General features: G+C 40.5%; 1 protein-coding gene across 4 annotated transcripts in view; it reads right to left on the reverse strand.

Annotated features, from left to right (window-relative positions):
• FOXN2 (forkhead box N2) overlaps positions 1-21083 on the reverse strand; it is a 56428-nt gene extending 35345 nt beyond the window's left edge. The window contains exon 1 of one of the 4 annotated variants that reach the window (XM_023735370.1): positions 21008-21083. The gene's annotated coding sequence lies outside the window, so the exon portion shown is untranslated. Of the gene's footprint in view, positions 1-4104; positions 4317-19827; positions 19925-20643; positions 20800-21007 lie in introns of those variants that run through there. The other 3 variants (XM_004369480.2, XM_023735371.1, XM_023735368.1) reach the window with 3 other exon arrangements.
• Positions 21084-21949: the final 866 nt, after the last annotated feature.

The following is a 21949-nucleotide window of genomic DNA, read 5'->3' on the forward strand; positions in this document are numbered from 1 at the left end:
ATGTATATTTATTTAAGTAAAGTGTATTTCCAGTAAAAAATTATTAAAGAAACTTATGCCATTAAACAGACTATCTCCGAGCATTACAGATGGTAACACTAACCTTAACATTTAAGTTTCTAAATAAACTTACATGGATACAACAGACATTTTAAGTAGCCATATCAACTGCAGCTACATACTGCTAAGTACCCTAGTGGTCACCCTACTAGCAGACAGGGTTAGTCACTAAGTGGACGTAAGTTTGAGATGCTTGTGAGATATCCATGTAGACAGGGTGGACATTTGGGATATGCATAACCTATAGTTCCAGAGAGAGATCCGGTCTGGAGACAGATTTGGGAATACAGGCAGTACCCGGATTACGAACAAGTTTCATTCCTAAGTCTTTCCTTAGGTTGAATTTGTACATAAGGCACAACAGTTAGGTACAGTCTGTATCTAACATCACAAAGTCAAATGTTGTCTTAGTATATAGTATACAGTGTACATTTCTATGCATAAAAAAACTGAACACTTCTAGATACACTAAAACATCTTTGACATAATACAGTAATAATTATGATGTTTTGATGCGCGTTGCAAAGTAGCACCTGTTTGTTATTATGAACCATTGTACGTACCTCAAATTTTTAATACAACAGGCTTTAGAGAGGTTAGTTCATAACTACGGGTTGTATGTAAGTCAGAAGTTTGTACCTCGGGGAATGCCCGTTGTTAAACCTGAAATGTATCTGAAATCTGCCCATTTCTTCCATCTTCACTATCACAACTACAGTCCAGGTCACCACCACATCTTAGCCAGACCACTGCAGCTCCAATCTACACGAACTGCACTCCACATAGTTGTGTTCTGCATAGTCATACACAAGGGCCCTGACAATATCTTCCTAAAATGGTCTCCCTACTATCTATGCCTGATCCTCTTAATCTGTTCTCTATACTATGCAAATGGTTAAAAGCTTGACTACTAACCGAAAGACTGGCAGTTCGAACCCACCCAGATGTACCTCAGAAGAAAAGCCTGATGATCTGCTTCTGAAAGGTCACAGCCTTGAAAACCTATGGCGTGCGGTTCTACTCTCACACGTGGGGTCACCAATAATCAGAATTAACTCGATGGCAACTAGTCTGGCTTTTTTCATTCTATAGCTAAGGTGATCTTTATAATATATAAATCTGATAACATCTCTTTCCTGCTTAATCCATCAAGGGGACCCTTAAGGCAAAGTTCAAACTCCTTAACATGGTGTATAAGACCCTGCATGATTTAGGGTCGCTATGTGTCGGAATCAACTTGATAGCAACAGGTTTTTTTTTTTTTTTAACCTCTCTGAAAGGAGTCCTGGTGGCCCAGTGGTTAAGTGCTCAGCTGCTAGCTGAAAGATCAGAGGTTTGAACCCACCAACCACTCTGTGGGAGAAAAGATTTGGCAGTCTGCTTCTGTAAAGATTTACAGCCTTGGAAACCCTATGGGGGTAGTTCCGTTTTGTCCTATAGGGTCGCTAAGAGTCTCAATCAACTCAACGGCAGCGGGTTTTAACTTCTCTGAACACATCTTCTGCCACTCTTCCCCTTGTTCTCCCCACTCCACACTTTCTTCCCTCTGGATCTTTATAAATGCCAATCCTTTTGCCTAGAACCCTTTGTTCCACCTAGCCCTGGCTAACTGCTGTTTCCCATTCATATCTCAGCTTAAGTATCTTAAAGGAAGCCTTCTCTAACATCCCAGACCAGTGCGGGGGCAGGGGGGCAATTCTATTCTCCCACAGTACCCTATACTTTTTGGTAACATTCATCACACCTGAGATGATTTAATGTACATCTTTTCTGACTGACTAAAAGCTCCATGCGGCAGAGCTAGTTGTCTGTTTTGTTTATTGCTTTATGCTCAAATATTTGTTGTCTGGCAGACCTTGGTTCTATCTCTGCTGATACTTAACTTTTAATATCTGTAAAATGAGACAGTTGACTTTCCTTCTACAATAATCTAAATGCTAATCAAAAATAAAATTCAAATATTATTAGCTTTTCTGTAGATACACACATGTAAGACCTACATTTCTTAAGTGTGTGAACGTATATGTGTGTGTCTGTGTGCAGAAAGGTTAGCAGTTTCTTATATAAAAAAAATTCACTGAATGCTTACTGATACCAAGTATTGTTTTAAATGCTTTACTATTAGCTCTTATAATCTTCGTAACAACCTTATCAGCTAGTACTATCATTAGTTTCCATCTTAAACATGGAAACAGATAACAGAGAAGTGGAATGATATGGCCAACATCACAAACCTTTATCTACATTCCCAAGCTAGTGCTCCTCTACTTGAAATTAGTTCAGACTATACTAACCCTGTTCAAATACTTCTTGTGCTTGTTCTTGCTATTCTAACATCTGGATTGCCTATCTTTCCTACCATTCAGTGAAAACCCTAACATTTAAGGCCTAACTAAACGACAACTTCTCCATTAATTCCCACCCCAACCTCTTTTAGGGATTTTTAATCCCTCCTACTACATTCCAATAGCAGTTATCTCTGTCAACAGCACAAAAGAAACAATATACATGGACTCACTCTGTAAACACTAAAGTTCTATACCTTATAAAGTACTTAACCCAGACTAAGTCAAAGGAAATGTTAACCAGAGAAAGAGAATAGAAAACAATGGACTCAACATCCCTAAGCAGAGTACTCTGAGCAAGTACAACCTGTTGAAGAGAGAAATACGATATTCCTGAAAAAAATTTTACCGAGCAATTTATCATTCGAGTGCAGAATATTATGCTAGATACTATGTTTTCCATTTTGCTTCATGATCTTCTCATTTCCTAAATCTCAATTCTCCACTTGAGAAGTATTTGGAAAATATTATCATCACAGTTTGTTTGTTAGCATAACATTTTTAACACTCACTTGCATTCTGATATGGCCTGTAAGTAGAAGAGAAAGGAAAGGGCCATTTATACCTAGTATTCTAGGCCAGAGGTCTCCGGTTGGTGCAAAGGAATTTTTGTGCTGAGCTGCTAACTGAAAGGTTGGTAGTTCGCACCCACCCAGTGGCACCATGGAAGAAAGGCCTGGCAATCTGCTTCTGTAAAGTTTACAGTCAAGAAAACCCTATGGAGCACATCTACTCTGTAACATATTGGTTGCCATGAGCCAGAAGTGACTTGACATAACGCTATTGCATTAGGAGGCCATAGGAGTCCCTGGGTGGTACAAATGGTTAACCTGCTCAGCTGCTAATTGAAAGGCAGGACGTTCACCTGAAGGTTGGAGGTTTGAGTCCACCCACAGGCACCTCAGAAGAAAGGTTTAGCAATCTACTTCCAAAAAATCAGTCATTGAAAACTCTACAGAGCATAGTTGTGCTTACACACATGGGGTCGCCATAAGTCAGAATCAACTTGACAGGAATGGGTACCCCTACTTATTCTTCAGGTCTCAAATTGGACTTACTTCTTCCAGAAAGCCTTCCCTAACTTTACAAAACTAGGTTTGCTGCCCATGATGAATTCCCATGACACCCTGAGCTTATATCCCTGTTGCAGTGCTCATCACACTGTATTTAATTGTCTGTTTACTTAGCCATCTCCTCCACTAGACTGTAAGCTTCTTGAGGGCAGGGGCATGTCTTCATTATCATTGTATCCCCAGAACCATGTGCAGTGCCTAGAAATTAAAATGTGCTCAATAAATAACTTGTTACCTAACCAAAAAAAAAAAAATTATCACAAAAGAAAACTTTTAAAGTATTATCTTAATTCCACTTGAACAGTATGCTACTTTAAAGTAGTAATTGCAGGAAGTTTACAGTAAATTCATTTGTATGAAGCACTACTAATGGAAAAGTTTATAAAAACAAATAGATAATAAGTTTATTAAATGTTGATGAACCATTAATAAAGTCAGCATATAAACCTCTATTATGACTACAAAAGCCATGTCACCAACCCTCACTTTTTGGGGAAAGTTAGTTCTTATCCCCTCTGTGTTCTCACAGCATTTGAATCTATGTCTAGGAGGGTGTGTCTCACACTGCATCTGATTCCTACCATATACTAATAAGCATTTAATATTTGTTAAATGATTATCTTCACCTTCTAAAAATTATTTAAATCTTTTTGTTCTTCTAAACAGCAAGATAATTTTCCATTAAGCTTTCTGATTACAGGCACACCCTGTTGATATTTCCGGTTCGGTTCCAGACCACTGCAATAAAGCAAATATCACAATAAAGCAAGTCACATGAGTTTTTTTGGTTTCCTAGTGCATATGAAAGTTATGTTTACACTACCGGTAGTCTGTTAAGTGTGCAATAGCATTATGTCTAAAAAAACAATGTACATACCTTAATTAAAAAATGCTAACCATCACCTGAGCCTTCAGTGAGTCATAATCTTTTGCTGGTGGAAAGTCTTGCCTCAGTGTTGACGGCTGCTGACTGATCAGGGTGGTGGTTGCTGAAGGTTGGGGTGGCTGTGGCAATTTCTTAAAATAAGACAACAATGAAGTTTGCTGCATTGACTGACTCTTTCCTTCACGAAAGATTTCTCTGTAGCACATGATGCTACTTGACAGCATTTTATCCACAGTACAACTTCTTTCAAAACTGGAGTAAATCTTCTCAAATCCTGCCACTGCTTTATTAACTGCTTCATGTAATATTCTAAATCCTTTGCTGTCATTTCAACAATGTTCACCAGGAGTAGATTCCATCTCAAGAAATTACTTTCTGTGCTCATCCATAAAAGGCAACTACTCTTCATCCATTAAAGTTTTATCATGAGATTGCAGCAATTCAGTCACATCTTCAGGCTCCACTTCTAATTTTAGTTCTTTTGCCATTTCCATCACATCTGCAGTTACTTCCTCCACTGAAGTCTTGAACCCCTCAAAGTCATCCATGAGGGCTGGAATCAACTTCTTCCAAACTCCTATTAATGTTGATATTTTGACCTCCTCCCACGAATCACGAATGTTCTTAATGGCATCTAGAATGGTGAATCCTTTCCAGAAGGTTTTCAATTTACTTTGCCCTGATCCATCAGAGGAATCACTATCTATGGCAGCTATAACCTTATGAAATATATTTCTTAAATAATAAGACATGAAAGTCAAAATTACTGTTGTGTTAGCAGGCATGGAAACAACATTAATCTCCTTGTACATCTCCATCAGAGCTCTTGGGTGACCAGGTTCACTGTCAATGAGCAGTAATATATTGAAAAGAATCTCTTCTTCTGAGCAATAGGTCTCAACAGTGGGCTTCAATTATTCAGTAAAAAATGTAAGCAGATGTGCTGCCACCTAGGCTTTGTTGTTCTATTTAAAGAACACAGACAGAGTAGACTTAGCATAATTCTTAAGGGTCCTAGGATTTTTGGAATGGTAAATGAGCATTGGCTTCAACTTAAAGGCAGCAGCTAGCTGCATTAACCCCTAAAAAGAGAGTCAACCTGTCCTTTGAAGCTTTGAAGCCAGGCATTGACTTCTCCTCTCTAGCTATCAAAGTCCTAGATGGCATCTTCTTCCAATATAAGGCTGTTGCTTCTACACTGAAAAATCTGTTGTTTAGTGTAGCCACCTTCATCAATTATCTTAGCAAGATCTTCCGGATAACTTGCTACAGCTTCTACATCAGCACTTGCTGCTTCACTTTGCACTTCTTTCCTTAAACCTCATGAACCAACCTCTGTTAGCTTCAAACTTTTCTTCTGCAGCTTCCTCGAATTGAAGAGAGTTAGGGCCTTGCTCTGGATTAGGCTTTGGCTTAATGGAATGTTGTGACTAGTCTGATCTTCTATTCAGACCACCAAAACTTTCTTTACATCAGCAATAAAGCTACTTCACTTTATCATTCAAGTGTTCACGGGAGTAGCACTTTTAATTTTCTTCAAGAACTTTTCCTTTGCATTCACAACCTGGCTAACTGTCTGGCACAAAAGGCCTAGCTTTCAGCCTGTCTCAGCTTTTGACATGCCTTCCTCACTAAGCTTGATCATTTCTAACTTTTGATTTAAAGTGAGAGATGTGCAACTCTTCCTCTCACTTGAACACTTAGAAGACTTTGCAGGGTTATTAACTGGCCTGATTTCAATATTGTCGTGTCTCAGGGAACAAGGAGGCCCGAGGAGAGGGAGAGAGACAGGGAAAAGGCCACGCGGTGGAGCAGTCAGAACACACACATTTATCAATTAAGTTTGCCGTCCTATATGAGCGCAGTTTGCAGCACCTCAAAACAACTACAATAGTGTAACATCAAAGGTCACTGATCACAGATCACCATAACAGATATAACAATAATGAAAAAGTGTGAAATACTGCAAGAATTACCAAAATGTGACGGAGAGACACAAAGTAAGCACATGTTGGAAAAACGGTGCCGACAGACTTGCTCAATGCAGGGTTGCCACAAACCTTCAATTTGTAAAAAATACAATATCTGCAAAAGTGCAATAAAACAAAGCGTGCCTGTATTTCATCCATACTTCTGAATTATTACCTTTAAATAAAGGTAAATCAACAAATGTGTTTCCAAAAGCCTAACCAATCAGTATTAAGCTATTAAACACAACTTCTTCTCCAAAACTTAAGAATGGCCCTAGTTGTACACAAAAATGCAGACAAACTTTTAAATACTGGAAAGAGCTAGAGCATTAGATTTCAAAGCACTAACACTCATATGTATTTGCAACAGAATGACAATCCCATGACCCTTTCACATGTTTCCCAAAGGACCTTTAATAGATTCTTAAATGCTCTCTCTACTAAGAAGAAAACAATTAGGGCAAAACAACAGGGTCAGAGCTTTTTGACATGTAAAATCAGTGGGCAGAATAAAGTTATAATAATATTAAAAGAAATGAAAGCTTAAGGCTTTGCCAAGATTTTAAGAAAAAAAGATATGATCAGTTCCCAAATTAAAATTACCCTAAAGAGGATTCTGATAAGATAGCAGCTGTGGTGGCAGCATCAATTTTTTATTCCTTGTGAATCCCCACATACAAACAGAGCAACTAGAAAGTAAACTCAAAAACCCAGGGATAATATTTACAACGAAGCTATTTGATAAAGTCTCCCCACAAACCTCCAAATACAAAGAATTGAAGACAAACCACCAACAGCCACAAGACTTGTTTTTTATCAGTGTCTAAGTGAGAAAAAGCAGAAGGAGGCAATGAGTTGTCTGAGACTTGAGAACAGAAGTACAAAATAGCCGGCAGGTCTTCACTGGAAAGCACTGAGAGACAATTTGTGAACAGAAGCTGAAACTGGGGAAAAGGGGGTGTCTACTCCAAATAGCAGGTTAGTATAACGGGTCCACAGTAAGGTCTTTATGCCTGGAGCAGTCTACTCCTTTTGAACTCTTGAAACTGATATTGTGGGCTCCCTTCCAAGACAAAGCTCCACACTTAGGAGCAACTTCTGAGAGAGGAAACAAAACTGGGTAGGATAGGGACAGACAAGATGAAGTAAAAACAAGGTCCAGATAGAAGTGCCAGAGCCTAACAGTCAGGAAATCTCAGAACACCATCCACCATATTTGTTAATGATACAAACACATAGTTTAAAAAAAAAAGGAGGTGGGAGGGGAGCAGCATGATGTTAGAACGCCTATCTAAACCAAGTCTCTTTCTGCAAGTTTACGAAACTAGTTTCACATACAAAATGAGTAGAAGTATTAAGGTTGAATCCCATACAAAGCTGTAACAAGAAAAAAGAAACAGGGTAAAATGATACCCCTACAGACAATGAAAGCATGCCAGAAAGAGATACTTGCAAAACAGATCAAACTGATCTTAAGAAAACGATATGACATGAAATATACATATATCTATATATACCTACCATCATGAATTGTGTCCCCCCAAAATATGTCAATAATTCCCAATATTGTGTGGTTCTCTATTTTGTGATTGTAACTTTATGTTAAAGAGGATTAGGGTAGGATTGTAACACCCTCACTAAGTCCCTGATCCAACGCAAAAGGAGTTTCCCTGGAGTGTGGCCTGCACCACCTTTTATCTCACAAGAGATAAAAGGAAAGGCAAGCAAACGGAGAATGTGGACCTGATACCATCAAAAAAGCAGTGCTGGGAGCAGAGCGTGTCCTTTGGACCCAGGGTTCCTGCGCAGAGAAGCTCCTAGTCCAGGGGAAGACTGATGACAAGAACCTTCCTCCGGAGCTGACAGAGAAAGCCTTCCCCTGGAGGTGACACCCTGAATTTGGACTTCTAGCCTACTAGACCGTGAGAGAATAAACTTCTGTTTGATTAAGCCATCCATCTGTGGTATTTCTGTTAAAGCAGCACTAGATAACTAAAACAGAATTTGGTAATGAGAGAGTGGGGTGCTGCTCTAACAGATACCTAAAATGTGGAAGCAGTTTTGAAACTGTGACTGGATAGAGGACCAGCAGCAGCAGAGAACTGGCAGCGGCAGAACCGCATGGTTTAAAATCAGGAAAGGTATCTGTCAGGGTTGTAATCCTTTCACCGTATTTATTCAATCCATTGCTGAAAGTGAAGAGAACTTGAAGCACTTACTGATGAAGATGAAAGGCTATAGCCTTCAGTATAGATTACACCTCAACATAAAGAAAACAAAAATCCTCACAACTAGACCAATAAGCAACATCATGATAAATGGAGAAAAGACTGAAGTTGTCAAGGATTTCATTTTACTTGGATCCACAATCAACGCCCATGGAAGCAGCAGTCAAGAAATCAACGACGTATTACATTGGGCAGATCTGCTGCAAAAGACCTCTTTCACGTGTTGAAAAGTAAAGATGTCACCTTGAGGACTAGGGTATGCATGGTGTTTTCAATTGCCTCATATGCATGTGAAAGCTGGACACAGAATAAGGAAGACCTAAGGAAAACTGGGGTCACTATGAGTCCAAAATGACTCGACAGCAACAGGTTTTATTTTTTATTTTTTTAAGGAAAATCGATGCCTTTGAATTAAGGTGTTGGTGAAGAATACTGAATATACCATGGACTGCCAGAAAGAACGAACAAATCTACCCTGAAATAAATAGAGCCAGAATGCTCCTTAGAAGCAAGGATGGTGACACTTCGTCTCACATACTTTGGACATGTTACTAGGAGGGACCAGTCCCTGGAAAAGGCTATCACGCTTGGTAAAGTACAGGGTCAGCAAAAAAGAGGAAGACCTTCAAGGAGAGGGACTGACACAGTGGCTGCAACAATGGGCTCAAAAGTGGCAACAATTGTGAGGATGGTGCAGGACTGAGAAGCGTTTTGTTCTGTTGTACATATGACTCGGAAAAGACTCGGTGGCACCTAACAACAACAACAACAACAACAACAGTGGCCATATGATCTGGCAATGTACTAATAGTACTCTACTTTTTTAAATGATAGGAGAATGAAGACAGAATATACAAAAAATAAATAACGTTTCACTGAACACATGGCGATGGATTGAAACTCATAAATTAATAAGGATTAAAAAAAAAAAAAAGCCTCACTTTCTGAGGAATGCAAGCAACCAATTCATTATCTTGAAAATTGGCTCAATAAAAGCCAAGAATCAAGCAATAATTTGCCTTTCCTACATGATCTGTACCACTGAGTAACCAAATAGTAGATGACAGAAAATTATTCTATAAAATTCTATTCTCATGAAATTATTCCAACAGATAAATAAAAACAAAATTATGGAACTGCGAGAAAAAAAAAAAACCTCACCATTTTGCAACCTGTAGTGGATTAATGGATCTAGGCATTGAGCATTAAAGGCTGCAAACATCAAAAGAGAGCAAAAACAAGACACTATGTGCCTCCTGATGCAGACAATGAAAACAAAACAAAAAACCCACCAACTATAGTCTTGAAATGGAATTAAACTCTAGGTCTGGTCACTCCTCTGGATCCAACTGCCAATTTGCAGGAAATGCAAAGGACAGAGGCACATGCTGAACTGCTCTATGAGTATGCAGTGAGCAAAATCCAGACTATGCGAAACGCTACAAGTCAAAACGCCCAGAATTCTTGAATAGATAAATTATAGGGAAATGAAACAGATAGAGGGAAAACCTGGAGACTTGAAGGGGGTTGTGATTAGGAAGGGGCACATGGAAGGGCTCCTAAGGTGACCAGCAAAATTCTATTCCTTAACCTGGAAGATGGTTAAAGGGTGTTGGCCTTATAATTTATACATATGTTTGGTGTGGCTTTCTACATATATGTTTTATAATAAAAACGATAAAAAAGAAATTTTGGAAAATAAAAAATTGCAGCTGATATAATTCGAAAACTACTTCTAGGTATCAGTAGAAAATAGGTTAATAAAAAGCTTTTGGAATAATCTTCAAAACAACATAATGAAATTACACGGCAAACCACGGAACAATTTTCTACAACACTGTTTCTTTCTGGTGTTTGGCAAACAGGACAATGAATTAAAAAATCAGTACTGTCTTATTACATGGTAACAACCTGTTCTGGTTCTCACGTGTAACACATGTTTAAAAAGTATTTGACATTTACTGAGTCTTAGAATAAATACAATTAAATTCAACAAGTACTTCTCCAGCACATATTATGTATGGGGTACTTACAATTCCGTTGAACAGATAAGAAACACATATAACTATAATAGAAAACTTGTATATAGTAAGTGCTTTGAGAAAGGTACAAAGTACCATAGGTTCAAAGGAAAAGGGCATCTCACCTGCTGCTGTATAGTACTAACATTCTAACCAGGCCCTTCTCATATTCCTTCAATCTATACTCCCTAATACTAGCAGAATGATCTTTCAAAAATCAAAATCCCCTTTTCAAAACACTTCACAAAGTATTGCACAAAGGAGGCAATTCAAATGCCTACAAGGGCCAGCCAGGTAAGTAGCAACTGAATGAAGCCGAGCTGGTGTAAGACAATGGAGGACAGGGACTGCCTTGCATAAAAGGGAGAGAGCAGCTAATAAGCTTTAGCCAATTATGACCATTCGGGAACATGAAACTAATGTTGCCACAATATTCAAATTTTCAAGTGATGACAAACTCTAGGTTTTTGTGTGTAACGTACGAATATTTAGATATTAGCAAATAATTATTATAAGCCAAACAAAACAAAGCTGTAGGTGAAGGTTACAAAATCTAGTTCTAATACTTTTGTTCCAACAGCTGGTACCTAGGTATCATCAAAATTGGATGGTGGTCTTCATAATTCAGGGAAAAAGTTAATCGACAACTTTTTCTCTCATAAAGTTTTCTTAAAACTTTAGTCTGCTAGCAATAGGCAACAGATAACACAAAAAAAGTAGAAAAGAATATTCGATAGTCACCTCAAAACAACTATTTTTGGTTATGATTGTTTTTATAAATAGTTATGCTTGTAATCATCATTTTATACTGCACGTATGTTATATGCTCAAATTTTCTATTCCTAAAATTGTTTCTAGATTGTACGATGGAGTCAAATACATAAATGTATTTGCTCTTTAGCAAGAGAACACCATGAAACTCCAGAATCACAGACTCAGTAATAAAACCTAAAATCTTTGGTATGGTGACCCACAAGCTCCCTAAAACATCTGGTTCCTGTTTGCTACATTTCACACTACCCCCAAACTTCCTGGATATACTATGATCATTCCTTCATGGACTCTCTACTCAATGCTTTAAGATGCTTTAAGACTGCTCAGAGTCACATCTCCTGGGAGACTTCCTTGAATTATTTGCTTTCTCCATAGTGCTTCCTTAAAACCAAAAAACCAAACCTGTTGCCACTGAGTTGATTCCGACTCATAGTGACCCTAAAGGACAGAGCAGAACTGCCCCATAGGGTTTCCAAGGAGCACCTGGTTGATTCGAACCGCCAACCTTTTGGTTAACAGCCGTAGCTCTTAGCATCCTATAAAAATAAAAAACAAAAACCATTTGCCATTGAGTTGATTCCAACTCATAGTGACCCCATGTGTTGACCTTTCCATTATAGAAATTCCTTGCTATTCAGGATTATTCATTTGTTTACCTTTCCATCTCTGCCACTAGACCAGTGGTGTGATGATTAAGGTTGTGTGTCAACTTGGTTGGGCCATGATTCTCAGTGGTTTGGCAGTTACATAATGATGTAGTTTGGCAGTTATGTAATGATGTAGTCATCCTCCATGATGTGATCTGATGTGAACAGCCAATCAGTTGTAAGGGAAGTTTCCTCAGGGGTGTGGCCTGCATCCAATATATATATATATGGATGTTCTGGTGAAGCTCGCTTGCCTGCTCTGGATCCTGCATTCAGCTCTTTGTCATCATCCAACCTCCAGTTCTTAGGACTTGAGCCACTTGCCTGCCATACTGACTGCTGATCTTGGGATTCATCAGCCTCAGCAGCCTGTGAGCCAGCGGCCTGCCAACTTACCTTCCAAACTTGGGATTCATCAGCCACCGCAGCCCATAAGCCAGCAGCCTGCCATCTAATCCGCCAGACTTGAGTTTGTCAGCCCCTGAAGCTACGTAGAGTCAGGAGAAGCCTCCAGCCTGATGTGTAACCCAAGAACTTGGGACTTGCCAGCCTCTACAACCACATGAGACATGAGCCATTTCCTTGAGATAAGTCAATCTCTCTCTGTCTTTATATATATATGCTTCACTGGTTTTGCTTCTCTAGAGAATCCAGCCCAAGACAAGGAGTTTTCAAATTTTTGACGCTATCCCACAATAAGAAATACATTTTTCATAAAGACTCACGACACATACACATACCTGAAAGTTTCATGAAATAATTCTTTCACACTTACCATGTACTATGCACTGAATTTTTTTTTTCTTTTAAGAAATGCTAGTCACAATTTACTACGTCAATTTTTATCACCCATTTGAAAAAATACTAGAAGATGGATCCTTTTAGACAAAAAGCAATACATTCATTTTTGTGTAACCAGTGTCTAGCACAGACCATCATATTTAGGAAGCAAATGTTTAAATGAATGAATAAACATAGCAGGGTGCTGCACTAGAAAAGTGAAAAAGTAAGGCTTTGAAGTCAAGCATATCCATCAGCTACCAACTTACATATGTAATCTTTGACAAATGACTTAAACTTCTTGAGTCTCAGGGAATAACACCACTTACTTAACTCACTATATCTGTAAATAGTAGCATTCCTGCCACATAATAGGTGCTCTATAAATATTACTTTCCTCTCCCTACCTTGTATTTTTCCCTATTCTTTCCAGAGAATAAGGCAAGATGTACACATTTCGTCCTGGTAAATACGATTTTTTAAGAAGAACCTAGGTTATAGTACAAACAATATGGATTTTGAAGTCTGACAGACTTGGGTTCAAATATTCAACAGTGCATTTACATAATTTCCCAGAATCTGTTTATCTATGGGAATAAAACACCGCATACAGGGTTTTATTATCTGGGAATTAAATTATACACTCATGTGTCTAGAGTATAGTCCTGTGCCAGTACATAGTAGACACTTAACAAAAGGTAGCAATTGTTGCTTTGATTATTAACAAATGTTTTTCAATCAGATTAGGAGGCAGCATTTGAGCTGAGCTTTTAAGGTAAGGGGGGTTGGTCAAAAGCATACCGAAAAAAACCAAAAAACCTCACTGCTGTTGAGTCGATTCTGACTCACAATGACCTTATAGGACAGAGTAGAACTGCCCCACAGGATTTCTAAGGAACGGCTGGTGGTCAAACTGCTGACCTTTTGGTTAGCAGCCGAGCTCTTAATTTGCGCATGGCACAGGCAAAACAGTAAAATCTTAATTTATAAGACATTTCTTCCTCTTTTTTTTATTTCCTCAATCAGGATAAAGAAATAAACCACAAAGATGTAAGTTTATCAATTTACTCAATTCTCTACCTCCAACATTATGTCTAAAACTCAAAATAACTACACTAACCCAATCTCACTGCAAAATTCTAATCTAAATATTAAATTATGTCCAGTGGGCTGTACAATGTGAAGTGTATTAATAATATATTTTATTAAGATTTTCAATAACAGTTCAAACTAAGTGTGTTTTGTAGTTAACCTAGTTAACTAGAAAAAATTAACTGGAATCCTCATTCAACAAATCTTTGGTTAATCAAATCTTACTCTCCAATACAACTGGTATTATTTTATTAATAACGTTCCCAATGTTAGAATGCCATCAGTCTTCTATTAATTATAAAGTGACCTCCCTCCAAAAAAAGGTTTATATCATCACTTTCAAAAATATGATTTATGTTTTTTATTTCCTTTAACCTCATTTTTTCTTCCATAAATAATCATGGGCTCTCATTAAGAGAGTCCAGGGTCCCTGTTCTTTCTCCAACACAGTTTCCAAGCCATTTCTAAGAAAAGGAAGCTCCTGAGTGGCAGAAGCACCAATACCTATGAAAACACTATCAAGAAGCTTTTATTTTCTTAAGTTTACACCTACCTTTTCCAAGAATTTTCTTATACTACCTGCAAACTTTATAAGGTACAAAGATAATTCATGCTAATTAAACCATCCTGGTACATTAACAGTAATACATCTGCTTGGGGAGAATCAAAGTAATTTTTCATTATCTGCGTGAGCAGCAAAAAGATGGTTGTTTTTATGTGGCATATATCTAACCCTTATGATAATAACATCTATATGGCTCCTTAAGTAAAGAGCTTTATTCAGCCTTTTCAGATTTCCAGTAATTTTGTGTTTATAACTGTCAATGAAATGAAGATCTGTACAGGTGAGGGGTACATTAAATCAGACACACTCCAGAAGAGGAGGAATGATGACTCTCTTTCTCATGCCTTAGCATCTAAATACAGTGGTTGTTCAATGAATATCTACCAAGTTTAAATGTTTATTTCTGGTGAAAAAATTTGGTTGAGGGAAATAAAGGATACATGAATCAAAATTAAATTAAGGCCTTCGGCATGGGCTGTGCTTAGTGACTTGCTTCCAAAGAATATGGAAGTGGGGAGGTGTGAGTAAATCTACAGGGGAGAACCACTGCAAACACAACCTCCACCAGGTGATCAAGTCTAATATCAACAATGGCAAGTCACATTGTTAGCATACACCCTTGATATAATGTGAAGAGAATGGCACTTTATCTGGGTTGTCTTCCTCCCTAAAACCCGTAACACCATTCTAATCATGAGATAAACATCAGACAAATCCCAGTTGAGAAGCACTGTACAAAATTCCTCAGTAGTATACCTCAAAACTGTCATGGCCATCAAAAACACGGGAAATCTGAGATACTGGAAATTTTGGAACAGAAAAAGGACATTAGAGAAAAATTAGTGAAATCTGAATAAAATGTTTAGTTTACCTAATAGTTATATGGCAATTTTGTTTCCTTAATTGTGACAAATGTACCATAGTACATAATGTAAGAAGTTAACAACAGAGGAAACTGAGTGAGGGGTATAAGGAAACTCTTTGTACTATCTTGCAACTGTTCTGTAAACGTAAAGCTATTCTAAAATATAACGTTTCCTTAAGTTTTAGAAATTAGATTAAGAGAAATAAGGAATGCATGAATCAAAACCTCTTAAAAGTGAACAATGATAAACATTATTTTGGTCCCTTTACATGTGATGGTAAGACAGGGATAGCATTCTTATATAGTGAAAAATAAAGTTATTAATAAAATAGTACCATAGGCATTGTACAAGTCTATAGTATTAATTATGAAGTCACATATAACCAAAGCAAATACCCCCTGCATCTTCCTTAGTCCTCAACACTTCAACTGTTACCTCTATGACAAAAATTTGCAACACAGTCACCTCTGTATGAAGGGATAACCCCACATCTCCATTTCCAGTCATTACAAGTTATATTCACTCTGCTATCTCCCACTCACTTCACACTCAGCTAAATAAACTTGTGTTTCTTGATAATGTTCTCTTCCCAAAGCTCTCTCTTAATTATTGATTTTTTCCTTTAATACATTGCTCTCCTCCTCATTCCTCTCCATTCCCACAGTTAATAATCAGTCCTGTACACTGTGGTCAAATGAACCCTCCCCAAATAAGGATTTTTATCATATCATTCTTCAGTTCAAATACCATCTTTCTTTTGTACTAAACCATGTTTAAATTCAGAAGCAATGTTTTCAAGACCATCCACAGTTGGTTGTTATTTTGTATTGTTCCCTTCACTTATAAAGAAAGACCTTTCCATCCATCTCTTCACCTCTACTAGAAGTCCTGCCTTTTCTTTATTCAGAAAATAATCAAATATTCACTAAGCATATAACAGATGTCTGAGAAAATAAGACTCCTTTGACCTTATAATCTGGTTGTGGTGATAAAACCTAAAAAGATAACTAACAAAGAACATGGGAATATTTGTCTTGTTCAAAGTTATATCCTCGGTTCCTATAACAATGTCTGGCACATGGTACAGGCTCAAAAAATATTAAATGAAAACAAGGCCATATAGAGTGCTACAGCTCAAAAGAACTACATGCTATTAAAGAAGGGAAGGAGCCCTGGTGGCACAGGGGTTAAGCATTCGGCTGTTAACCAAAAGGTCAGCAGTTCGAATCCACCAGCCACTCCCTGGAAACCCTATGAGGCAGTTCTACTCTGTCCTACAGGATCACTATGAATCAGAATCGAGTGGACAGCAACAGGTTTAGAGAAGGGAAAGAACTTTCAGTTGCAGAGATGAAGGAAACTCTAAAATTCTATGATTCTAAGACTTCTCAGGGCAATCAAAATTTCAGCCAGGCCTCTAGCTTGAGCCAATCATCAGTAGTTATGAGGATGTGTGCAGGTGCATTTCCAACAGAAAAATGTTACAGCAGCAAAGGTTAAAAAAAAAAGAAGTAAAATTGTAATAACAGGCTGAGGTAGTGAATAATGAACAATTCCTGTAGGTTATTGGGAAGATAAAACGGGAGAAGGCTGGGGCCAAAGTTTAAAAGGTCTTGAGAAGACGTTTGGTACAGGTACTCTCCAGTTATGAACGAGATCCGTTCCAAAGTGTCTTTAAGTTGTAAGTTGGAACAAGTTTGTATGGTTCTCATTTAGCCTTACTTTAGTGCAAAAAAAAGGCTCAAAGCCTTTTCAATATTCAATAATTTAAAAGCCGCAAGTGCAACAAGCGAATGTGATTGTGATGAAGAATATGTTGTGAGCAGGGGTTGGTTCAATCATTTCAAAGTGAGGGCAAATTTAACAGGGCTTCAAACCAGCTCAAGGGGCCCTGGTGATACAGTGGTTAAGTGCTTGGCTGCTAACCAAAAGGCAAGCAGTTTGAACACACCAGCTGTTCCATGAGAGAAAGATGTGGCAGTCTGCTTCCGTAAAGATTTACAGCCTTGGAAACCTATGGGGCAGTTCTACTCTGTCTATGAGCTGCTATGAGTCAGAATTTACTCGATGGTAAGGAGTTTGGGGTTTTTTGCTGTTGTTGTTGGAACCGGTGCAGTCTAGTTCGAACCCCTGCTGAGAATTTGCATTTCTACCCCCAGATATACTGAATCAGAATCCACATTTTAATGAGATCCTCAGGTGATTCTTATGTATACTAAACTTTGAAAACCACTGCTCTACTAGTGGTTCTCAGAATTGGTCCCTAACCAGCAGTATTAGCATCACCTAGGAACTTGTTAGAAATGCAAATTCTCAGCATGGGTTCCAACTGGAACTAACTAGTTGGAAGCCCCGAAATTTACATAACATTAAAGGGCAAGTACAGAGTTGTCCATAAGACTGCTGTTCGTAACCTGGGGACTTACTGTATTCATGTTTGATACAAGGGGTTTTGGTCATTAGAGTGCTATCATCTTCAGGAAATGTAATCTAATGGGAGTAATGTGAACGTGAGACTTTTGAAAGCAAGGGCCTTATTTTCTCCAAGGAGCGCCCCCATCTACTCAAACCCTCTAAAGTTTCCCTTTCAATTCTTACAGCACCTGCCTGCATCATACAATTTAACTCCTAAATACGTCCTCTCAGATTGTAAAATCTTTTTTTATACGTTAAATCCTGTCTCTCCAACCTAAGGAAAGTGATCATATCTTAAGACCTCTTTTTCTTCCTTAAGAAATCAGCAAAGCATTGGGCGCTCAAAACTATTTTTGAGGACCTTTTTGCATTTATTTATGCAAGACCCAGTTACTAAAATGACAACCTAAAAGCAAACAAAAGGACATTAAAAAATTCACACAGAGAAGTTAAAACACTAAGGGCAACACTTTTTAAAGGTTTATTTTAATAGTTGGATCTCAGAACTAATAATGCTCCAGCATATTCTCCAGCATGTTGTTAGTGCTTCCTGCTTTAATAAGTGTTTCATCACCTCATTTACTTTCCTTTCTCAACTAAGCATTGCTCCCAGTGGTCAATGCACACACTCATTTCTTAATTGTATTATCTTTTCTGCACTGAAGCCTAGAGTACCTCTCCAATATTTTAATCTATTAATTGAGTACCGTTGTTATGGTGTAATTATAAAATTCTATAAATGATGCTGCTATAACTTAAATTCTCTACACAACTCTTTCACACCTTCTAAATGTTTCCTGTGGTTTAGCATTCTTCAGATAAAACTGATTCAAACAAAAACACATTACAGAAAGAATTCATATCCACCAAAGCAGGCACAAGGATTGGATTTAAATTTTAAAGTTTTCCAAACTCCCCAAAAGTTTAGGTTTTTTTTTAAATCTTATCTTCAACTCTTTCACCTTTTATCGTACTATATACTAAAAAGTAAATTTATTCCCTTAACTGAAATCTATTCATGTTAACATTCATATTAACTACTGGTGTATTACTATTTTTCCAAGAAAAGCTTAAGAAAGTGCACATACACAAATCAACGGAGTATTTATTTCATCCCTTAAAAAGCATTTCATTGGTAATATATATCTTTTCAGGTCACAATTTGTATGTAAAAATAATTGAGATTTTTATAAAACTACCACTAAGAAATCCTCCAGAATGTGATTATTTCTGATTACACTCGAACCTCTGTCATGGATGATTCTGAAATTCAAATGATTGTTTTCCAGGGATGGGAAACTCCATAATGTATTATTCTATTCCCCAGACCCATGGGCCTAGTACCTGACTGATGGTGCCTAATACTGCTGAGATTTTAAAGATTAATCATCAAAACGGCAGAGGAAGGCAAAAATGCCAATAACATACCTTAGCATAACTGCAAAGAGACAGATTAAGATTAAGATGGAACAGGGATACACTGAGTGTAAACGGTTCAGATTTTTTCACTTCCCCATCTCAGAAGCACCAAAATAAACGGGGATTCAAAGCTACAGCTCGCTTACAAAGCCCCAGGGTACCACGGAAGCCCCAGATCCCAGAGCCGGTAAAGCACTGGATTGCACTCAACCGACCACGTGGCTGTCACAATCAGAAGGGAGATCGGAGAAACAGCACAAAACTAACCAGGAACTAAATAACCGCCCTCCTCCCGTTAACCTCGGATTCGGGGTAGAAGAATGAAAGTCTGTGTCATTTCTTTACACGCTAAGACTTTTCTCCCCCCTGTAAGGAAAAAATGAACTACAGGAGCTGCTTTAAAGACACTTTAAAGTAAAAATCAAAACCAAGAAGATCTCAAGACTAAATTAGAATTATATCCGAACTCCCGTGCGCTGCGGAGGAAGAGAGGCGTTTTGGCAAAGGGGTGGAGTTAAAGTGGGGCAGAGAGCACTGTGCACTTGGGCCGCTTTTCCTCTAACTCCCACCGGCCTCTTGGGTTCCGGACAATCTGCTGCTGCAGTGGGGCGAACTCGGAAGGCAGAAGAGCCTCACACACGTCCTGACGACCTCCTTCTACCTCCCTCCCACAGCCCACCTCTCACCTTGCCAGGCAAACGAAGTCTGAAGGGCAGAGGTAACCGCGGGCCCAAAGAAGGCAGCAAACAGGAAGTGTCCATATTGCACCGCTGAAACACTAACTCCCCACCCACCACGACAGCCACCCTCCGAGGGGCCCAGGACGCCCGCTGGAGGAGGGGCGTGAAGGGCCGGGGACGGCCACCCCCATCCGGACCCCGCCGCTGCCCACCCCAACGCCCGGCGGCCCCACAGCCCGAAGTTCACTCCCAGCCGCGCCCCGCGCCTCCCCGGTACTACTTGGCCCGGCCCGGCCAGTCCCGCCTGGGGCCGGACGAGGACCCCACCCCCGGCACGTCGCGCTCCACTTCCAGTCCGGGGTGGGGGTGTTGCAAAGACTAGCGTGGGCCGCGGGTACTGCCCCTAACAGCGGATCCCCCTTCCCCGACTCGCGCCCTAGTCTTCCTCGGGGCCACCTCAGAGTCCTCCTGGGGAGCCGGCACCCTTCGCCGAGGTTTCCGCCGTACGACACCCCCTCCCGGCTGATCATTACCTCTCAGGAAACTCCTAACTCCTCATGGGGCCACACTCCCCTCAGTTCGACACCCCCAGGAGCCCACACACGACCCGAGCCACGCGCAGGGCAGACCCCCGCGCCGGCGCCGATTCCTCACAGAACAAAAATGTCCGGGCGCGTCACGGGACAGCTGCCTCCGAGCCCCACGCCCGGCGCTGGCCGCACGCGCTGCCTCAGCGCCCGGGAGCGGCGCCGCGGGCCAGGGCGGGGAGCGCGGCCGCCGAGTGGCGCCGGCCGGAGAAGGCGCCGCTCGCCCGGGACTCACCGTCAGCTCGGCCACCGCAGGGGGAAGGCAAGGGACGGGCAGGGGAAGACACAATATGGCAGAGCCCCGCAGCTGCTCCCTGCGGCTTCCAGCAGCCGCCTCCGGGAAGACGCGGCAACAAGCAGGCAGCGGCAGCTGCGGTGGCGGCCGCGGCAGTACCACATCCCCCTCCGGCTCTCTTCCTCCCCCTCCCTCCGCCCTCCCCCACTGCCATGGCAACGCGGCGCCTGGGCAATTAGCCCCGCCCCTCCCTCCCGTCCCCGCCCCTCCCTCCCATCCCCGCCTCCCGCGACCCCTCGGGAAGGGGGCTCGGCCCACCCCTGCTGGTCTCCTCCCATCTTCTACCGAAGGGACGGGTCCCGACCTGGCCGGCTGCCCTGATCAGCGGATGCGGGGATGCGGTGTCCGGAAGGGCGGGGCTCGCACGGAAGGCAGGGTGGAGACGTTGTGGGCTAGTGCGGGTTTCGGGGTGTGAAGGGGCTAGGGAAGGCGGGAAAATGGAAAGGCCTCGCCCGTCCCGGGATGGACCTATAGGAGTGCGGCGGAGGCGCGACGCGGCCGCTGAGTGGTCGGGATGGCGCGGGGCGGGGCCAGGGTGGCCGTCCCGGCAGGTCTGCGCACTGTGCCAGTACTGGGGCTGCAGCGACGGCCCTGGAGAGGTAAGAGTTATCCTCTGACCCCCCCATAGCCCTAGCTTCTCCAGGTTTCCCAAAGGCTTTGAACGCGTTTTATGAACTGTATTGCGTTAATATTAACTTAAAGTATTATTCCCCTCATTTGAGTGGGGAAACTGAACTCAGTGTGTTTGTGGTGGGAAACAAATGGATTTTGGACTCATCCAAAGTTCAATAAATGTCATATTTTTTGAATATTCACCCAGTGCTAAGGTCTGTGCTAAGCCGTTTACATGCATTACCCATAAACCCGTTGCTGTCCCGTCGGTGACCCTACAGGACAGAGTAGAACTTCCCCCTAGGGTTTCCAAGGCTGTAATCTTTATGGAAGCAAACTGCCATGTCTTTTCTCTCACGGAGCGACCGGTGGGTTTGAACCACCGACCTTTCGGTTAGCACTCAGAGCTTTAACTACTGTGCCATCAACCATAATCCTCACATAGGATTGTCAGATAAAATACAGGACACCCAGTTAAAAGTATTTCAAATATACATTGAATAACTTTTTAGTATAAAAAATGCCCCATGTGAGATACACTTCCTGTCACTTTTGTTTTGTTTTTGCTAAACCTGCCAACCGTATCCTCACCCTTATGAATTCCCACTTTACAGGTGATGAAACTGAGATGTAG

The sequence above is a fragment of the Trichechus manatus genome, unplaced genomic scaffold (assembly GCF_000243295.1).
Source record: "Trichechus manatus latirostris isolate Lorelei unplaced genomic scaffold, TriManLat1.0 scaffold00005, whole genome shotgun sequence".
Taxonomy (NCBI): Eukaryota; Metazoa; Chordata; class Mammalia; order Sirenia; family Trichechidae; genus Trichechus; species Trichechus manatus.